The sequence below is a fragment of the Oryctolagus cuniculus genome, chromosome 4 (assembly GCF_964237555.1).
Source record: "Oryctolagus cuniculus chromosome 4, mOryCun1.1, whole genome shotgun sequence".
NCBI classification, from domain to species: Eukaryota; Metazoa; Chordata; class Mammalia; order Lagomorpha; family Leporidae; genus Oryctolagus; species Oryctolagus cuniculus.
In genome coordinates, this window is record NC_091435.1 from 103557650 (window position 1) to 103576701 (window position 19052).

General features: G+C 36.4%; 1 pseudogene; it reads left to right on the plus strand.

Moving 5' to 3' along the window:
* LOC100342976 (phosphatidylinositol N-acetylglucosaminyltransferase subunit C-like) overlaps nucleotides 1–14989 on the plus strand; it is a 142402-nt pseudogene extending 127413 nt beyond the window's left edge.
* Nucleotides 14990–19052: the final 4063 nt, after the last annotated feature.

Here is a 19052-nt window from a genome sequence, read left to right on the forward strand (position 1 = left end):
GCCAAAACCTTTTGTATGTGTTATTGTATAATGCACCATTATCTCCCATGAAAGCTGTGGGCCTGTGTGACACCTAGCTAAAACCGGGCATTTATTTCTAGTCTGCTTACTCTTTTACAATACATGTGTACAGAGTTGGAAGAGAAAGTACCATCTGTTGGAAGCCCACACTAAAGAATTCTGAGTTTTTCAGTTTAACAAAGTTAAGAAAACCTCCCAACAGAATATCACACATCCAAGATGAAATTAAAACATTTTCATTTGTAAATATTATGTATATCATTTAGTTTGAACCAGAGAGCAACCAGAGTTCTTTGGTTGGAAACCTCTTTTGCGGTGACTCTTTCTTTTCACCGCCAGGGAATTAGGCAGGCTGCCGCAGCTTGCCTTGGCCGGAACCCCGGGGGGACAATCAGATGCGGTGGGGAGTCTCACTTTATTGTAAAAGGGAGGTGTTTATAAAGCTGTGGTACAGAGCAGATGCGGGCAAGGGGTGGGGTGATGTGATGCAAAAGGGTTTTAGCCAATCCTATTACACCACCTCAGTGATCCTTAGGCAAAAGCGTCCTGGGGCTGGGTTGTTTACCGCCAGGGATTAGAAACTTAAAGACAGGTCTTCAAACTGGAGGCAGTCTCAGGAAGTTCCTGTAGGCCTTTCTGGATTCAGCCTCCCCCACACTGTTTACTTCCAGATAATGTGTTTTTTGTTTTTTTTTTTTCTCTTCCCTGTCAATGCTGGTATACATATACAGAAAGGAAGAAATTTTACGTAACAAGTAAACATTGAAGAAGATTTTAACTTTGTTTATTGCAAACTTGATTTGAGTAAATAATGTGGTGCAATTACTTTAAATCTTTTGCAAACAATTTAGGCAGAAACAACTGCTTTTTTAACAACTTATTAAAATCACTACTTATTTTTTGTGCTTGGACCACATGTTATAATATAAATAAATCCACAGGATAAGAAGAATAACATTTTAACTCTCTTATTAGGAATAGAAAATAGGAGATTGATTACAGAGGGTGTGATTGATTTGTTTAAATATTTTAGGAGTTTTCATAGAGAAGAGGAATTAATTTCATCCTGTGAAGCCCCCAAAAGATTAGAGATGCATATAATGGATGCACATAAAAGATATTTGTATTCATTCACTGGCAGAGGTTATAAAAATGGCATCCATTAACAAATGAGAAGTTAAAATGAGTGGTGCTTTTGATGTATTTAAATGTTGGTTTAGTCAATATTCTCTTGGCAAATTTGATAAAAATTTGGGTAGTTTTTTATTTTTAATTTTTTTTAGTAAAAGCTATCCTATGAGTTTCTTGGATATATTTCACTCATTGCCAAAAATAAATAACCAATCAGTAGTTTGGTGATCTAGAAGACTGCTCTTATATGTGAAGTGTGGAATTACTGAATGAAACAAATGGATGAAACTTTGAAAGCATTTAATCCGACCCTTTAATTTTACCAATGAGAAAACGGACTTGAGAAGTGATGTCACTGGCACATATTCATAGTATTTGTGTCAGGGCTGGAATTGAAAAGCTAGATTTATGAAGTAAGTCAGATCTCTTCATTGCAAGAGTTGAAATGATGTGTGCTCTCTGCTGGCATGCCTTCAGTGACAACAAATGCTAAATACCACTAAAGGTGTCTTGTGTGTGTGTGTGTATGTGTGTGTGTAAGCTTGCTCATCTATGAGCTTAACAGATTTGATCCCAGTATTCTTTTTTTCTAAATGATGTGGCTAGTACTTGGATCTTTGCCTCTTCTTCATCTTTCATCTTTTGTTGGTCCTTAATTGGAAGTCTCAAGTTTTACAGGACCTCAGACTAAGCATATGAAAGCTTTTATAGCTTTTCTGTATTCAGGTTTTTTTTTTTTTAATGTGGTACTTAAAATATACCAAGAAGTAGTACTTTTTTGTCTAGTAATACAGTGAATCTCAATATGGCTCTCCAAGTATCTCACCTACATGAATCCCAAGTACATAGGCACACACAGCCTGGATATACACAAATGCATGCATGCACACATAAATATATACATACATATATGCACACGACTTCCATCCAAAAAAGATATTCAATTATTCTGACAGTAATAAAGATGATTGAATATTATTATCAGTGAGTAAAGGAGGGATAAAGCCATGTTCTCTAAAAAGGCATATTGAGTTATCACCCAACACACCAAAACTAAAGCCATTCTGTCAAAATGGATTCTTTGCTGTTGAGGAAACCAAATATTACTTCATATTTTTTCTCACTGCTTGTGTGACTTAATTTGTGGCGTATATACATAGCTAGAAGAGTAGTCACACTTATCAGTATTATTATTGACTATAATCTGTTTGGAAAAACAGCATTTCATACAAAGATGTCTGTGAGTAAGAAGTCAGCTGGTTTTATTTCTTCTCTTGGTACTTATCAGAAACCAAAATCAATATCAAGGTGTCCACTCCTGCTTATTTTTTTGTGCATATCGTGGATTTCTGAGTAGGTTACAGCCAATTTTTTACATCTGCAGCTCAATGCCTGCCAAGAATTGACCATCAATGGACTCATTCCCAGTTTAATTGGCCACTTGCTTTTCTTTTTTTTTTTCCTTTCTGGGAACACAAGAGACCACTTGCACCTGCATGGAGCCTGATGGAGAATCAGAAAAGGAATATTTTAGCAATTCTATTTTAGTGTTTGACTCATTTTTTTCTCAGAAGGAATAAAGTGACATTGTCACATTGTAATATGCAGCGATATATTTATGATTATTTTACTTGTATTTGTAATGTAAATTTTGTTGCAAAATACAAAGTGATTTGACTCTTCACTAACTCAGTGAATTTGTTCTTTGAATTTTAAAGGCATAATCAAAAGACTTTTGTCTAGATTGGTAATACAAATTCATTGAAGTGCAGGTTTAACCTTGAATGCTTGGAAAACTAATGAAATAACAAGTACAAAGCAATTAGTGTACATTTTTTGTAAGAAAAAAATAACTGATGGATACAGAGCATGACTGAGACAGGAGCAAATTTTATATATAAAATTAAATCTTATTTATATTGTGTATATTTTTCTGAATATTCAGGGTAGCATAAACATATTTAAACTCTTGGTCAGAATTTAAAAAGTTTTCATTTGTTCAACTCTGTGAGGCACATTTTTTTTTTTTTATCTAGAGATGCAGAAAATTAAGGAAAGCTGGGAATGTGTGGAGGTTGAAACCATGACTGTAGGAGTATTTTATTTATTAAATAATATCAATTGCAGTGCATTTTTCCACTCCAAATTGTTCTATGACTCTCCATGGTTTAAAAGAGAAAGTCTATGCTGCTTATTTGGCATTCAGGGTCCTCTTTCATCTGCCTACTACCTAACTCTCCAGTATCAACTCTCATTGCTCCTTCTTATATGCTTTATAATTTTAAAATGCCAACTTATTTGCATATATATGTATTGTCCTCATTTCAGTGCCTTATAAAATTGCTGCTCTAGGCCATGCAATGCTGAAGCATTGCCATAAGCCACTACAAGCTAGGAAGAGGTAGGAAGGAGTCTATCTCAGAGCTTTGAGTGTGAACAGGGCTCTCCCAACACTTTGATTTTACATTTCTAGTATTTGGGTCTGTGAGAATAAATTTTTGTAGCTTTTGAGCCCACAGCCTGTGGTAATTGTTATGTCAACTCTAGGAATCTAATACAACTGCTGTGTTTTTTGTGAATATTAATGGCAAGGAGGCAGGCATTTGCCATGGCCGGAGTACCTGCATCTCATATTGAAGTACTTGGTTCCAGTACCTGCTCGTCAACTTCTGATTTAGCTTCCTGCTAGTGCACACTCTGGGAGGCTACAGGAGATGGCTCAAGTGTTTGGGTCCCTATCACCCACATGAAGACCTGGACTAAATTCTGGACTCTTGGCTTTTGCATGGTCATTTGATTGTTGTGGGCAGTTGGATAGTGAACCGCTTGATGGAAGATCTGTGTGTTTGATTCTGTGCCTTCCAAACAAAATTAAAATAAATAGAAAAATTATAAAGAAAGAAAATTAATGAATAACTGTAGTAGCCCAATAAAGACAAAACCTCCATAATACAGGAGATTCGTAAAGCTCTGAGCCACTTCACTAAGATAAAGATTGTGAGAAGCAAAGAGTATTACAGCCTCAATACTGACTTAGGTAAAGATATATTTACTTATTTCGAAGGCAGAGTTATAGAGAGAAGTAAAGACAGGAAGAGAAAGAGATCTTCTATCTGATGATTGACTTTCCAGATGGCTGCAATGGCTAGGGTTGGGTGAAACTAAAGCCAGAGGCCTAGAACTACATCTAAATCTCCCACGTGGGTGGCTGGTGCCCAAGCACTTGAGCCATTTTCCACCGCTTTCTCGGGCACAGTAGCATGGAGCTAGATCAGCCAGGAAGCAGTTGGGTCCCAAACCAGTGTCCCTATGGAATGCCAGCACATAGGCAGTGGCTTAACATGCTGTGCCACAACACCAGCACCATCATGACTGATTTCTACCTAAAAGCGTTATTTTATTAGGCAAAACTCTGAATTTGGTACTTTTTATGGGATCATAGTGTAATGGTTACTCATTTGATTTTATGGAATGTAACTTTATATTTTAACTCTGAGATTGACTGACTTTATAGAGACCACTAAATTTTGCTCAAAAACAGCTTGTTTCCTCATCTCTTTTTTGTAATTTGTTATCAAATGCAGTTGGTAAAAACATGTAACATAACTAAACAGACAAAATCTCACCAGTTCATGCTTTCCACATTTTGTCTGAGATGCTCTCTCTCTACTATACAAGTTTATTATATACAAGGAGTCTTTAAAACATTCACGGAAAACACATATTATAAAACAGCAAAGCAGGACTAACAATTTTGGCACCCAAACAAGCTTATTTCCAAATACTATTTCTTCATGAACTTTTTGAAGTCACTTTATATGTAGTCTATCTTTTACATAATCCCTCACAATGTTTTTAGCAATTCTCTTTTAACTGTATAGCGCAGGTTGTCATTTATCCATCTTTTCACCAAAATTGTCATTGCTTTCCAGTCTTCTATAATGGCTTCCTTTTTGATTATTCCCTGCTTCCAAAACACCCATCACATATTTTAGGTTATTGTTACAGAAGCGTCCTACTTGTAGATAATATCTATATTGATTAGCTTTTGCCTTACTAATATGAGTATTGTATAACAAACCTCTACAAAGACAAGTGGTTAAAAAACTATGGAATTGTCTGGGGGTACTGCGGTTAAGGTCTGTGTTAGGCTGCGTTTTGCCCAAGGTATGCTAGGTACAAGTTTTTAGTCTCATTCTTTTTTATATTCAGAGGTCATTTCATGGAAAAAGACCAAAATGTGAGAGCTCACATCTAACGTTATATATCTGATCTCTGTTTGATGTCAATTATGTAAACATTCATATTCTAACATTAATGTTGAGTTGAAAATAAAGACCTACAAATTATATTAATGAGACTAAAGGAAGATACACAGAGAATCCCAATATCAGCATAGCAGGGAGGCATACCACTCTCATGGATTTGGGCAAGAATGTGTGTTAAATAATGTACTCTACACTATCGTTCTTTTCTCCCCAACTCTGTAAATATCTTCTTGTGTTTGTTTTCAGACTTTTTGGTATCATATGTCTTTACCTTGACTTCCTTTAAATTCTTTTGGATTCCAACATCTAATCATTAACAATTTTAGCAATTATGGAATTTCTAACTTTGCCTGAACTTACTATCTATATTTTCTTCCTTAATTTAGACGAATGTTTTAACTGCTCTCTTTTTGTTTCAGGTTTTGAGATCTAGTTCCTGTTTTCATTTTTTTTTCAAGTTAGTGTGTTTCTTTATGCATAAACTTTTTAAAGATTTATTTATTTATTTGAAAGTCAGAGTCACAGAGAGAGAAGAAGAGGAGGCAGATTCTCCATGTGTTGATTCACCTGTGAGTGCAATGGCTAAGGAGCAGCCAAGCTGAAGTCAGGAGTCTGGAACTCCATCCAGGTCTCCCACATGTGTGCAGGGGCACAAGTACTTGTGCCATCTTGCACTACTTTCCCAGACACATTAGCAGGGAGATGGATGGGAATTGGAGCTACCAGGACACGAACAGGTTCTGTATGGGACACTATTGTCCCATTTGGTGGTTTTACTCACTGTGCCATAATGCCATGTCCCTGATAAACACTGTATTATATTGCTATCATCCATCTCACAAATTATATCATTGGTTCTTTGGACTTTCTGTTTAAAATATTTGCTAAATTTCAAGTTTAATTAATATATATTCATTCCAAAAATTTCTATTGGAATATTTTCCAAATATGCCTACTCAGTTTTATAGTTTCTTGCTCCATAACCATATATATATATTTATATATATATATATATATATATATAACACATATGCATATGGTTACAACTGTTAACTTTATACTTGGTAGTTCATAAATGAAACTCCTGACTTTTTCAAGTCTTATTTGGTATGTCTGATTAGTTGTTTCTTTGGATTTTCCCCTGATAACTCATTTCCTTGGGTATTTTGTGATTGTGAATTCATAGGTCTTAGAACTTAATTCTGTGGACACTTCTGAGACTTGTTAAAAACTGTTTCTCCAAAGAGATTCTAATTTTGTTTTCCACCTAATCCAAGGCACGGACTACTTTGATTTTCATGTTTATCTTAAAGTGTCATGAGCTTGTGCAATTGGAATGAAAGCCTAACTCTCAATGAGGGTTAGTTCGCAGTTCAGAATTCATGAGAAAAGACAGTTTGTTTCCTTTCTGTACACAGCTAAGGTCAAAATGGGTAACTGTCACTGCCATGTCATATTGCACCAAGAAATATGTTTTCCTTTTTCCCCCCTGAGGCAAGAGTGAAGATTCTTGCATTAAACTTTTAAGTGATCTCTTTCTCTCCCTCTATAGGACTTACTATTTTTCAGCTTTCACTTCCAGGAGCAGTATTGCAATTCTACTGTTAACCTCTTTCAGTTAAATAATCAATTACAATTCTTTGAAAAATACTTGATGTATTCAATATGATTTACAATACCATCACAAAATGTTTTATATTGGTTTGGTTACCACGTCCAGTAGAATTGTAAAAGCAGAGTAAAAATCCTGCACTTCTACTCTTTCTACATTTAAAAACATTTAGTAATAATTTTGGGAGGCAAACTTCATTTGGTCTTTAAAAGCAATGTCCTAGAGGCTGCAATCTCAAAGGAAATTAAGTTAAAATTGACTTTAATTCTAAGGATTACCTGCTTCCTTTCTGAGGAAAGTACATGAAATTTTTCTGAAAGTTTAGAGACTGGATATCCTTATCTAAGTCTATTTGTAAATATCTCTGGAACATATTTCAAATAGTATTTCAAGCGGGTAAATAAACCTTGAATCTGGAAGTTTAAACACATCTTATTTTAGATGACTAATTGAATATCTTCTCTCACTTTGATAGATCTTTTTTTTTTTTTTGCTTTGCTCTAAATAATTTCTTAGGAAAAAAGAGGTTCAAAGGCTCCTATATTTATAGCAAGAAAGACTAGATAAAGTTTTTCTTTTTCAAAATTTTTATTAATATAAATGGAGCAGATTTTATGCATTCCACAGACACAGTTCCAAGAAGACAATCAGACATCCCTCATTCACCTGCTTCCTCCCCAATCTCCCTCCTCCCTCCCCTCTCTTCATCAGTTTTTGCAAGAACATAATTTTAATCCACTCTATATACAGGATTAATTTATCACTCACAACATTCAACAAGTAAAAAGTAAGAAGACTACAGTTCACAAGAGCATAACTATGAGCTAAAAATGGTAATAATATCCCAAGTGACCATTTCATTTCTATACATTTTTGTTTCCATATTAACTGCCACATATCAGAGAAAGCATATGATATTTTCTTTTTGAGACTGGCTTATTCCACTCAGTATAATGGTTTCCAGTTACATTCATTTTGTTGCAAAAGATAAGATTTCATTCATTTTTATGACTGAGTAGTATTTCTTTATCCAGTCAACAGTTAATGGAAGTTTGGGTTGATTTCATATCTTAGGTATTGTGAATTGAGTTGCAATAAATATGGGGGTTCAAATAACTCTTTCATATGCTGATTTGATTTATTTTGATCAAATTCCCAAGAGTGGGATGGCTGGATCATATGGTAGACCTGTTTTCAGATTTCTGAGGAAACTCCATACTGTCTTCTCTAATGGTTGTATTAGTTTAATAGCCACCAATAGTGGATTAGGGTACGTTTTTCCACACAGCCTCACCCACATTTATTTATTTTTAATTTTTGGATGATAGCCATTGTAACTGGGGTGACGTAAACCTCGTTGTGGTTTTTATTTGAACTTCTCTGAACTGTATACATTTTCTAAGCATCTTTCCTCTTAATGCAACTTTCATTTTGGTTAATGGAAAGACAGTTATAGAGCAATCTGAGTTAAGCATAGAATATTTTTCATGATCTAACTTGGGAAAAGTCAGCTCTAGTTGAACTGTGGTATTTTTCTTGATTTCTCATCGAGCTTCTATAATTCCTAAAAATAAACATAAATACTCAATGGCCTTAATTAATAAGTAACCTACTATTGAGCATTTACAGAATATATAAGAAAACTAGATTTCTCATAGGTTCTTAGTTTCTAAAATATTTATTTATTTATTTATTTGAAAGTCAGAGTTACATAGAGAGAGGAGGGGCAGAGAGAGAGAGAGGGAGGTCTTCCATCCAATGGTTCTCTCCCCAGTTGGCCGCAATGGCTGGAGCTGTGCCAATCTGAAGCCAGGAGCCAGAAAATTCTTCCGGGTCTCCCACACAGGTGCAGGGGCCCAAGGATCAGGGCCATCCTCCATTGCTTTCCCAAACCATAGCAGAGAGCTGGATGGGAAGTGGAGCAGCTGGGTCTCAAACCAGCACTCATATGGCGCTTCAGGCTAGGGCGTTAAGCCACTGCACCACAGCGGCAGCCCCTCTCCTAGGTTCTTATACATATTTTTCCTTTACAGGCTGGCCAGGAGCCACAGGGGTACAGCAGAAAACAAAATCATGTTTGTTTTCTTTACAACAGATCTGGTTCTTGTATGTTAATCATTAACTCTTTATGAGAGGGAGGAAAGAGATTATTTATTTATTAGTAATTTTTGTTATTCTGACCAGGTAAATTTGATCTAAAAATATTTGAGATCAAATTCTCCCTTATCTTGTAATAAAAACTCAATTTTTGATGATTAAACTTTAAGTTATTTTGATTGAATTAGATGATTTGGGTTGTTTGCATTGTGCCATTCTTTGGCAATGGTCTAAAAGGGAAGACTGAGCCAATGACAAAGGCATAAATCCTGAACTGCACTGATCTTTACTCTTTCAGCAAATATGTGAAAGAGAACTTTAGAGGATAATATTCAAATGTTATCTAAATAAATGACAAAATTTTGATGACTATTTGGGGGTCCTCTTCTCAAAAGTGAAACACATGGCCATTGAAAAACAACCTTTTTAAAATCTGAGGTAATAACTCTAATGAGAGACTAACATAATAATTCTGAAAAAAATATATATGTATGTATTCTTGTCAATGAAATTATTTACTGAATGGATGAAAGGAATCAGGAATTAGAACAGACTTACAGAATCCTACAATAGCTCACAAGACCAACTTTTCTTCACTCTTGGAGTTAGATCCATTTTAAGAATAGCTGGTCACTTTTTTGCATAATAATTCTTATTAACTCTAAAAGATCATATTATAATATTGAAATTTTGTGTCTTAATGCTTCATGAATGTATTTCTTCATAAGATCATATTAGAATATTGAAATTTTGTGTCTTAATGCTTCATGAATGTATTTCTTCATTTCCCCCTGTAGTTGCCTACTGATATGATAGGTCCACAAAATCTACCAGAGAAATGATTTACATTTCCTGATTAGTGATTGACTTCTGTGTATTAAAGTAGCTTTCAATCAGTGATTGTCTTTAAAATGCAAATACTTTTGGAAGGCTGGATACAAAGATCTCTTATTAATATGAATGAGGCATATGGTGATTTCCTTTTGTCATTATGGATGATCCATTGCTTTGGGTGAAATAGAGGACAATTATAAAGGCAGCAAAAAAAATGCAGAAAGCATTACAGAGCCAAAACAAACTTTGCCCTTTTTTGAAGACATTGGTGAAAAATAAAACATGACTACCATTTTGAAATTTACTGACATAAGCACTAATTTTTTCCCCAAACTTAAGAAAATGATTGTTGTTTATAGATAAAAACACCACACTCACTGCTACTAAATTGTGTACTTGTGATAGGAGGTCTCTGTCATTAAGTAGAACCACTTTTTAGTGGGAAGGAGATTTGCCAATCAGAATTTCAATTCCATTTATTTAATGAGCTCCAAGTAGTTAAACCTAATGGTCCATTTTCAGCCCTCGCTTTACTAGAACTATCTGCAATAGATGACACAGTTGATCATTCTTTTTGCTTTTTAAACATTTTTCTCTATTAGCTAAAGGGAAAATCGTACTCTCCTGGTTTTCCTCTACCTTAGTGGCTGCTCCTTTTCATTACACTTTACTATATGAAAATGAACAACCAAAAATGGCAGAGGGTTGTACAGCTAAGTTTTTATACTTTTCCTCTTATTAGCTACATTTATTTCAAATGTCCTGCATTCTTAAATATCATTAATATGCTGATGACTTTCAAATATATATGTATAGAATTCAAAAACCTCTTTCCCTAATTTCAGATTATCATATCAAACTACTAATACAACCTAACTATTAAGAACTATAGTAGCTACATCCTATTCATATGGTCAAAACTGTATATGCAGGGGCTGTCTTTGTGGTGCAGTGGGTTAAGCCAGCCCTTGTGTTACCAGCATCCCATATTGGAGCATGGATTCAAATCTCTGCTGCTCTATTTCCAATCCATCTTCTTGGCAATACACCTGGCAATACACCTGGCAATACACCTGTGAAAGACCAGGATGGAGTTCCTGACTCCTGGTTTTGGCCCTACCCAGGTTTGGCTGTTTTGGCCCTTTAAGGAGTGAACCAGCAGACAGAAGATCTCTTTCTCCTCTTCTCTCCCTCTCCACCTCTCTCTGTCTGCTTCCTCTCAACTAAAAAAAAATAGTTAATTAGAAAAAAAAACAAACTATGAATGTACAATCTCTTTCCCTATCCCTACACACTAATTTCCCAATATTATTTTTTGCACCTTAGCAATATGTAACTTCTCTTGCTCAAATGCTTTGTCGAATAATTATAAAAACCTGGAGTCCTTCAGCATTCCTCTTATGATGACATCTCATATCAGAAGCTCCTGTTGAGGTGTCAGAATTGTAGAATAAAAAGATAATCTCCTTCCTGCAATACCAGCATCCCATATTGGCATGCTGCTTCCAGCCCTGGCTACTCTGCCTCTGATCCACCTCCCTGCTAATGCACCTGAAAAAGAGCAGATGATAACTCAAGTACTTGGGCCCCTGCCACCCATGTGGGAGACAAATATGGAGTTCTTGGCTCTGGCTTCAGACTGGCCCAGCCCTGCCTTATGCGATTTTGGGAGTGAATCAATGATGTAAGGATGGTAACTCTCCCTCTCTCTCTCATACTCTTTATCTCTATTTCTCCATTTCAAAATAGCATATAAGTAAATAAATCTTTTAAAAAGAAACTCTTGTTGAGGATACACCTAAAGTATACTTAGAATGCAATTACTTCTCCCCATGTATGTAGTAACCTCCCTGATCCAAGCTACCATCTTCAGTGGCCTTTCCTGACTGTTAGACCAGGAAATTGACAGGGTTCCTTTCTCCATTTTTGATCCATGTGACCTCTTTGCTTCATAGTTATGAGAATATTTTATCTTAAGATTTCTCAACTTAAAACCCTTGTGAGTCCTAGGCAGGATAAGATAAGAAAATACATGACAGATAAGTTTTTAAAATGAATATTAAAGCTGTCATTGTTTGCAGATGGCATGATATAAACAAAAAGTCCAAAATACTCTACAAATAAACTATTGGAATGATTAAGTAAATAAGCATGGTTAGTATAAGAGTCTAACTTAGCATACTCATACACAGGCCAATATTAAAGGAGACAAAATCTATGCATAAAGTTGATAATATTTCCAGAAGTAAGAAACAAGATACAAAATGAAAAAAATGATTCTGTAAACCATGTAGAGGTTTCTATGGATTGAATGACCTAAAGTTATACAGACATCAATGGGTTACCAAATTCATTTGTTGATTTATCGAAGTCTCAGTATAAATTCAAACAGATGTTCGTTCTTGAGAGAGTTTGTGTTAGATGTGTATGTTAAAAATTTATACGTAAACTGAGCCGGCGCCGTGGCTCAATAGGCTAATCCTCCACCTTGCGGCGCCGGCACACCGGGTTCTAGTCCCGGTTGGGGCGCCGGATTCTGTCCCGGTTGCCCCTCTTCCAGGCCAGCTCTCTGCTATGGCCAGGGAGTGCAGTGGAGGATGGCCCAGGTGCTTGGGCCCTGCACCCCATGGGAGACCAGGAAAAGCACCTGGCTCCTGGCTCCTGCCAGGATCAGCGCGGTGCGCCGGCTGCAGCGGCGGCCATTGGAGGGTGAACCAACGGCAAAGGAAGACCTTTCTCTCTCTGTCTCTCTCTCTCACTGTCCACTCTGCCTGTCAAAAAAAAAAAAAAAAAAAAAAAAAAAAATTTATACGTAAACTATAAGAATTATGTGAAAATGTAAGGCATATAGAGTACACAAAACAATCTTAAGAATGAGTAATTTGTAAATTTTTCCCTCAGAAGAGTGAAATTAATATTGGCATAAAGATGAGAAAATAATGAAACTGAACAGAAACCCCCTCTACATATTCATGGGATGGACAGGAAATTCCACTGCTGTTTATTTGGAAAAGAATATTTTTTTCAATAAATAATGCTGGCTCAATTGGATATGCATATAGAATTAAACGGAGCTGCTTCGAGTGAAAGGGGCTGCGGAGGAGGCTGCCAGACAAGGACGTCAGGGCAGGCCATAGATGTCCAGCACAGTACCCAGAGGGAGGGAGCCAAAGACAGGCTCCTTGACAATGTGCCAACACAGACACAGTCTGCCACCACCCTGGGGGCCTGGGAGAGGAGGCAGGAGTGGAGGACACCGCCCCTCTAGCCCCTGCTAAGAGCTTGAGGTCCACAGCAGAGGGCCAGAGTGGATAGAAGTCAAGGTCACTTGTTGGAAAGGGAAAAATAAAGAAGACAAAGGCAAAATACAATAGCATGAAAATACCTGTGTCCAAGGCCAAGAGCTTAAAACGTGTTAGTGTACTGTCTCTGGGCTTTCTCCACTTTGATGCTCTCCTATATTCTATTTGAATAGCTCCAGAAAAGTATATGTCCTGGTGGCTGGCTTTGGAATCTCTATCCAGCTCAAAATCATTTTTATCATTCTAAAGCTAAGAAGTAATTATTAATGCATTTGTGATGTCAGAATACTGACAACCACGTTGTCTTTAAAGTACTTCTATACACTAAAGACTATTTTAATATTTGTCATAGTTCTTGTTGGGAATGTTTTTTTTTTCTTTTTTTTGACTATTTGAGAATAAAAAGTCCATTGAAAAAATAAATAGATGAACCCTGACCACCAGTAAACTCATATGCAAAATCAATCACAGATGGAATGTATATAAAGCTTCCAAATGAAAATGTAGGAGAACCTTAAAAGCTCCAAAGAATATCTTAAGTAGGATACAAAAAACTAGTTAGAAGAGAAAAGGAAGGTCTTTGGCAGACCTTTGGCAGAAGGTCTTATATGAGCGACAGCCTTTCCCTGATAACTACGTGGACCGGAGGTTCCTGGAAGAGCTCCGGAAAAATATCTATGCCCGGAAATACCAATACTGGGCTGTGGTATTTGAGACCAGTGTTGTTGAACAGCAGCTCTGCAGTGTCTGTGTTTTTGTGGTTATTTGGTGGTATATGGATGAGGGTGTTCTAGCACCTCGCTGGCTTTTTGGGACTGGCCTGGCTTCTTCATTGATTGGGTACGTTTTGTTCGATCTCATTGATGGAGGTGAAGGGCGGAAGAAGAGTGGGCGGACCCGGTGGGCTGACCTGAAGAGTGCTCTGGTTTTCATTACTTCCACTTACGATTTTTCACCAGTGCTAAAGACCCTTACAGAATCTGTCAGCGCTGACACCATCTATGCCATGTCCGTTTTCATGCTCTTAGGCCACCTAATGTTCTTTGATTATGGTGCCGATGCTGCCATTGTGTCCAGCACACTGTCCTTGAACATGGCCATCTTCGCTTCTGTCTGCCTAGCCTCACGCCTTCCCCGGTCCCTGCATGCCTTCATCATGGTAACATTTGCCATCCAGATTTTTGCCCTGGGGCCCATGTTGCAGAAGAAACTGAAGGCATGTATTCCCCGCAGTTAATGTGGGGGTCACACTGCTTTTTGCATTTTCAGCCTTGGGAGGCCTGCTGTCCATTAGTGTTGTGGGAGCCGTACTCTTTGCCCTTCTGCTGATTTCCATCTCATGTCTCTGCCCTTTCTACCTCATTCGCCTGCAGCTTTTTAAGAAAAATATTCATGGGCCTTGGGATGAAGTTGAAATCAAAGAAGACTTGTCCAGGTTCCTCAGCTAACTCGGGGACCATATTGTTAAAGCAAGCTAACAGACTAGCCTTCTAACAAATATAAAATTTGAAGGAAAAATGCCATCCTGGAAGCAGCAGGCTGATGTAAGAGAACAGAGGTAAAAGAAAAACAGAAGCAAAAGCGTGGTGGTGAGAGTACTTGTCCTCTGTGTTATTTCGTGGATAAAAAAGCTTCCTACAGCCCTCTTGAATTATTGCCTCTCATTTACTATTCACGGTAACAAATGAAGTGATGTTTTATTAAAAAAATAACAACACATCCAAAAAAAATGAGGATTGATCAAAGAGGATTGATCAAAGATCTGCCACCAAGTTGTTCATATTGATCTTATCCAGAAACTACAGCAAAACTTTAGCTTTAGTTGAAAAAAATACTTGGTTAATTCAAGTGAATTGGTTTCTGTTTTTCCTTTATTATTATTATTATTACTTATATTATTATTGCTTTGTCTAAATATTCTAGTTTTGCCATTACTTTGATTTTGGTAGATGTTAGCTGTATGTACAACACTCATTTCTTCATCAGTAATATTTTGATTATAAGGAACAAAATTCATTTAGAGTATCTTTGGCACAAAACAGGACTATTCTATTGGAAGGATACAAGAATATCACATAAATCCCACAGACAGGAAGTGAAATTGGACTAGAACCAGCGTTGGAATATTTGGATGGCGTATTTACAGTATCTTTATGCAACCCATAGACATTTCTGCTCTCACCTTTTTTCTTATTTTCCCATGGCAGTTTTCTTAGATTACACACTTACATTCACTAGTCAACTGTCTAAGCTTCGTTTGTTCTAGTTGTCAGTTCCTAGCGGAAAGGATTTAATAGGACCTCAGGATCCTATCTCTAAGGGAAAGGCAGTTTTCTTACAAGAGGTAAAGGAAAAGAAAGAAAGTATATATAACCTATAGATTAAAATTGTTTGCTATATTCTTTACATTTTCTGTTTTGACCTGGTTTTAATAGGTTCTTTCATTTACTTTTGCCTACACACCTGCTTCAAATCTGCTGCCGTGTCTTGTGGACGTTTTCTGTAGAACAGCTCAGTCATTTCAAGTGGTAATAACCATTCCCCTGCTCAATGGGCTGCTCAAAGGTTCTTGGAAAAAGTCTTTCATTCCTCAACTGTTTAATAAATGGTTGTTTGGAAGATGTTATAAACATGGACTATGCAGAGCTGAATAAGACGTGGATTGTGCTCTAGCGATAATCACCTTGTGGTGGGCAGACAAGGAAACTCATAGTTAAGGAAACTGAATAGCTCTTTTTTTTTTTTTTTCCTTCAAATACAAAACAAAAGAAAACAAGGGACAAGTTTAACCAAATGACATAACACTATTCCCCACACAAGTATGTTGTTTCTGTATTTTTAAACATATTTTTACTAACATAAGGTGAACAAATTTTATATATTTCATAGATACAGAGTTAGGAGCATAGTGATACTTCCTACTTTTATTTTATAGTGCCTTATTTGCTTTTTAATCCAAATAGATAATGTTTGACTATCATACCTAAATGTTTGAGACATATGTTTAACTGGGTAGATAATGCACACAAAATAGATAGTATTTGTATTATAATTTCCATTGTGTGTATGTATGAAAGTTTTTAATTGTATATGTATAAAATGGTGTATTTTAGGGAATTGAAATATTTTGCGATGTTAATAAATAGTGTCATTTCCTATTCATTTTATAAAAATTATAAAATTGTATAAAAGTTGAATATACAGGAGAAAGAAATTTTTTCTCATTCATTTGAGATTCAGTTACTAACAGATGCTGTATCACACCTCAAAGCTTTAGTTCTACAAATAAGGGCATAGTATCTCACAGTGCCTATTAATATTTAGTAGTAGTCCTACAAAGAAAATTATTCTCCTAAAAAATCTTAATAAACCATCAAAACCAGAAAGTTCAGTTGACACATACTACGGTCAAATCCTCAGATCTTAATTCCATTTTGCCAATTTCCCTAATGTTATAATTTATGTATGACAAAAAGATTCAATCCAGAGCACTCACTGCATTTAGTTTATTTTTTTTTTAGATTTATATATTTATTTGAAAGAGTTACACAAGGAGAGAAGGAGAGGCAGAGAGAGAGAGAGAGGGAGAGAGAGGGAGGGAGAGAGAGAAGTCTTCCATCCGCTGGTTCACTCCCCAATTGGCCACAATGACCAGAGCTGCGCCGATTTGAAGACAGGAGCCAGGAGCTTCATGTGAGTACAGGGACCCAAGAACTTAGGTCATCTTCTACTGCTTTCCCAGGCCATAGCAGAGAGCTGGATTGGAAGTGGAGCAGTGGAGAATAGAACTGTCGCCTATATGGGATGCTGGCACTGCAGGTGGCGGCTTTACTCACTATGCCACAGCACAAGCTTCCTGTATTTGGCTTTTATTCCTAACTAATTTGCTTGATTTCCTCAATATTCCCTTGATTTATTGACCTTGACATTTTTGAGGCTCCAGGCTAGTTGTTTTGTGGAATGTCTTTCTATTTGGGGTTGTCTGATGTCTTTTCATGATTAAATTTCTATTACACATCTTGTAACGTCATATTACACAACATTGTTTGTTGAATATCCTTTCAGGTGGTGTCCAGTTTCAATTTGACCCAATATTTATGTTGTTCACCTGAGTAATTTATTAAAGTGATATCCATTAGGTATATCAATTTCAAAGTTATTCCTTTCTCCTTTGAAATTATTGATACATTGAGTATTACTCTGAATCTATGAAAATAATACTTTCTTTTTGAACTTTCATTTTATTCATTTTTTTCATAGCATGTACCCATGATTTTCCTTTTTTGTTCAATGGGTTGTAATCTATGGGAATTCCCATTTATTTTGGTGCTTAGATGATCTCTGAATTTGGATAGTTTGTTCTCATTAACATTTTTTCTGTGCTTTTGACATGTTCCTACTATTCCTTGAGTATTTCCTTACTTCCTTTTTAAAAATATTTATTTATTTAATTTGAAAGGCAGAGTGATAGAGAGGGTAAGGCAAAGAGAGACAGAAGGTCTTTCATCTGCTGGTTCACTCTCCAAATGCCTGACATTTTTCAGTTTAGAATGAATGAGTAGCATAGATGATACTAGAGCTCATCAGGCACATTAACAGGAAGCTGGATCGGGAGTGTGTAGCAGTAGGGACTTGAATCAGCACTTCTTATTTGGATGTGGGTGTCCCAAGAGGTGACCTATCTGATTGTGCCACAACACATGCCCCAGAATATTTTATTATTTTCTAAAACAAAAAATATTTCCCAGGTTCATCTTGTACTTTCATGACTGAGACCTTAAATCAGCCATACCTCCAAGGAACTCTGGTTTTCTTCCTTGATCCATCCCCTTGTGTGTTGCCAATCTCCCATCGCTGCCTCCAGTTCTTTCCCTGCATGGGTGCTAGCCTCTCTTTACTGGGCTCTGATTCTCCTTCCTAAACTCTCCATCACAATGGCGTGGGATCCCTTCTCACTCAGCTAGGACCCTGGCACTTTCTGCTACATGGTTTAAACTCTGAATCCTCCAGCCATGCTCTCTGTCTTCTGCAGTGACTTGACCTTGCTCTTATCAGTTCTGATACCTTGCCCTGGACTATTGAGGGAACACTTCTTTACACCCACTGTGGATCTACTTTCTATATCCACCTAAAAGCTCCAGCGATGAAATACTCAGAAATAGAAGACATGTACTTTTAATTAGTTGACAACAATTTTGTGGGATTTTTTTGGGAAGAAAATGTTCTGCTGGCAGAGTGTAAAGAAAAAAGAAGCAGAAGACAGGATTCTTATTCTTAAGGAGCATTTCAAGGTAATTGGAGAGACAAGACAGCTCATTTTATCTTTAGAATAATTCTGTAAGGCACAGATTAGTATCCTTATCTGAGCATAGCTATTAAGAATATGAACTTATTTTCTTTGAGGGGATAATTTCTCAGCAGTTTTGGACTACTATAAATGGAACTGAAGAGAAAAAGCTAATGTAAGAAATTGGAATGCTAAGCGAATTCTAGAAAGTCACAATGACAAACTGCACTTTTTCTCTGACATTTTTCAGTTTAGAATGAATGAGTAGCATAGATGATACCCTTTAGGGAAATAAAATCATATTAATTTACATCATTATAATGCTACTCTGAACCCAACAAACCAAGGAAATAACTACAATCTTCTAGCATAATAATTCTACAAACAGTCCAACTGTTTTCAATTTACAGATAGTATATCAAACTATGCAGGTGTATTTCTTTGAGTGTTGGAACTATTTTTGATTGAAAATGTTTAAAAACTGGATGTAATAGATAAGT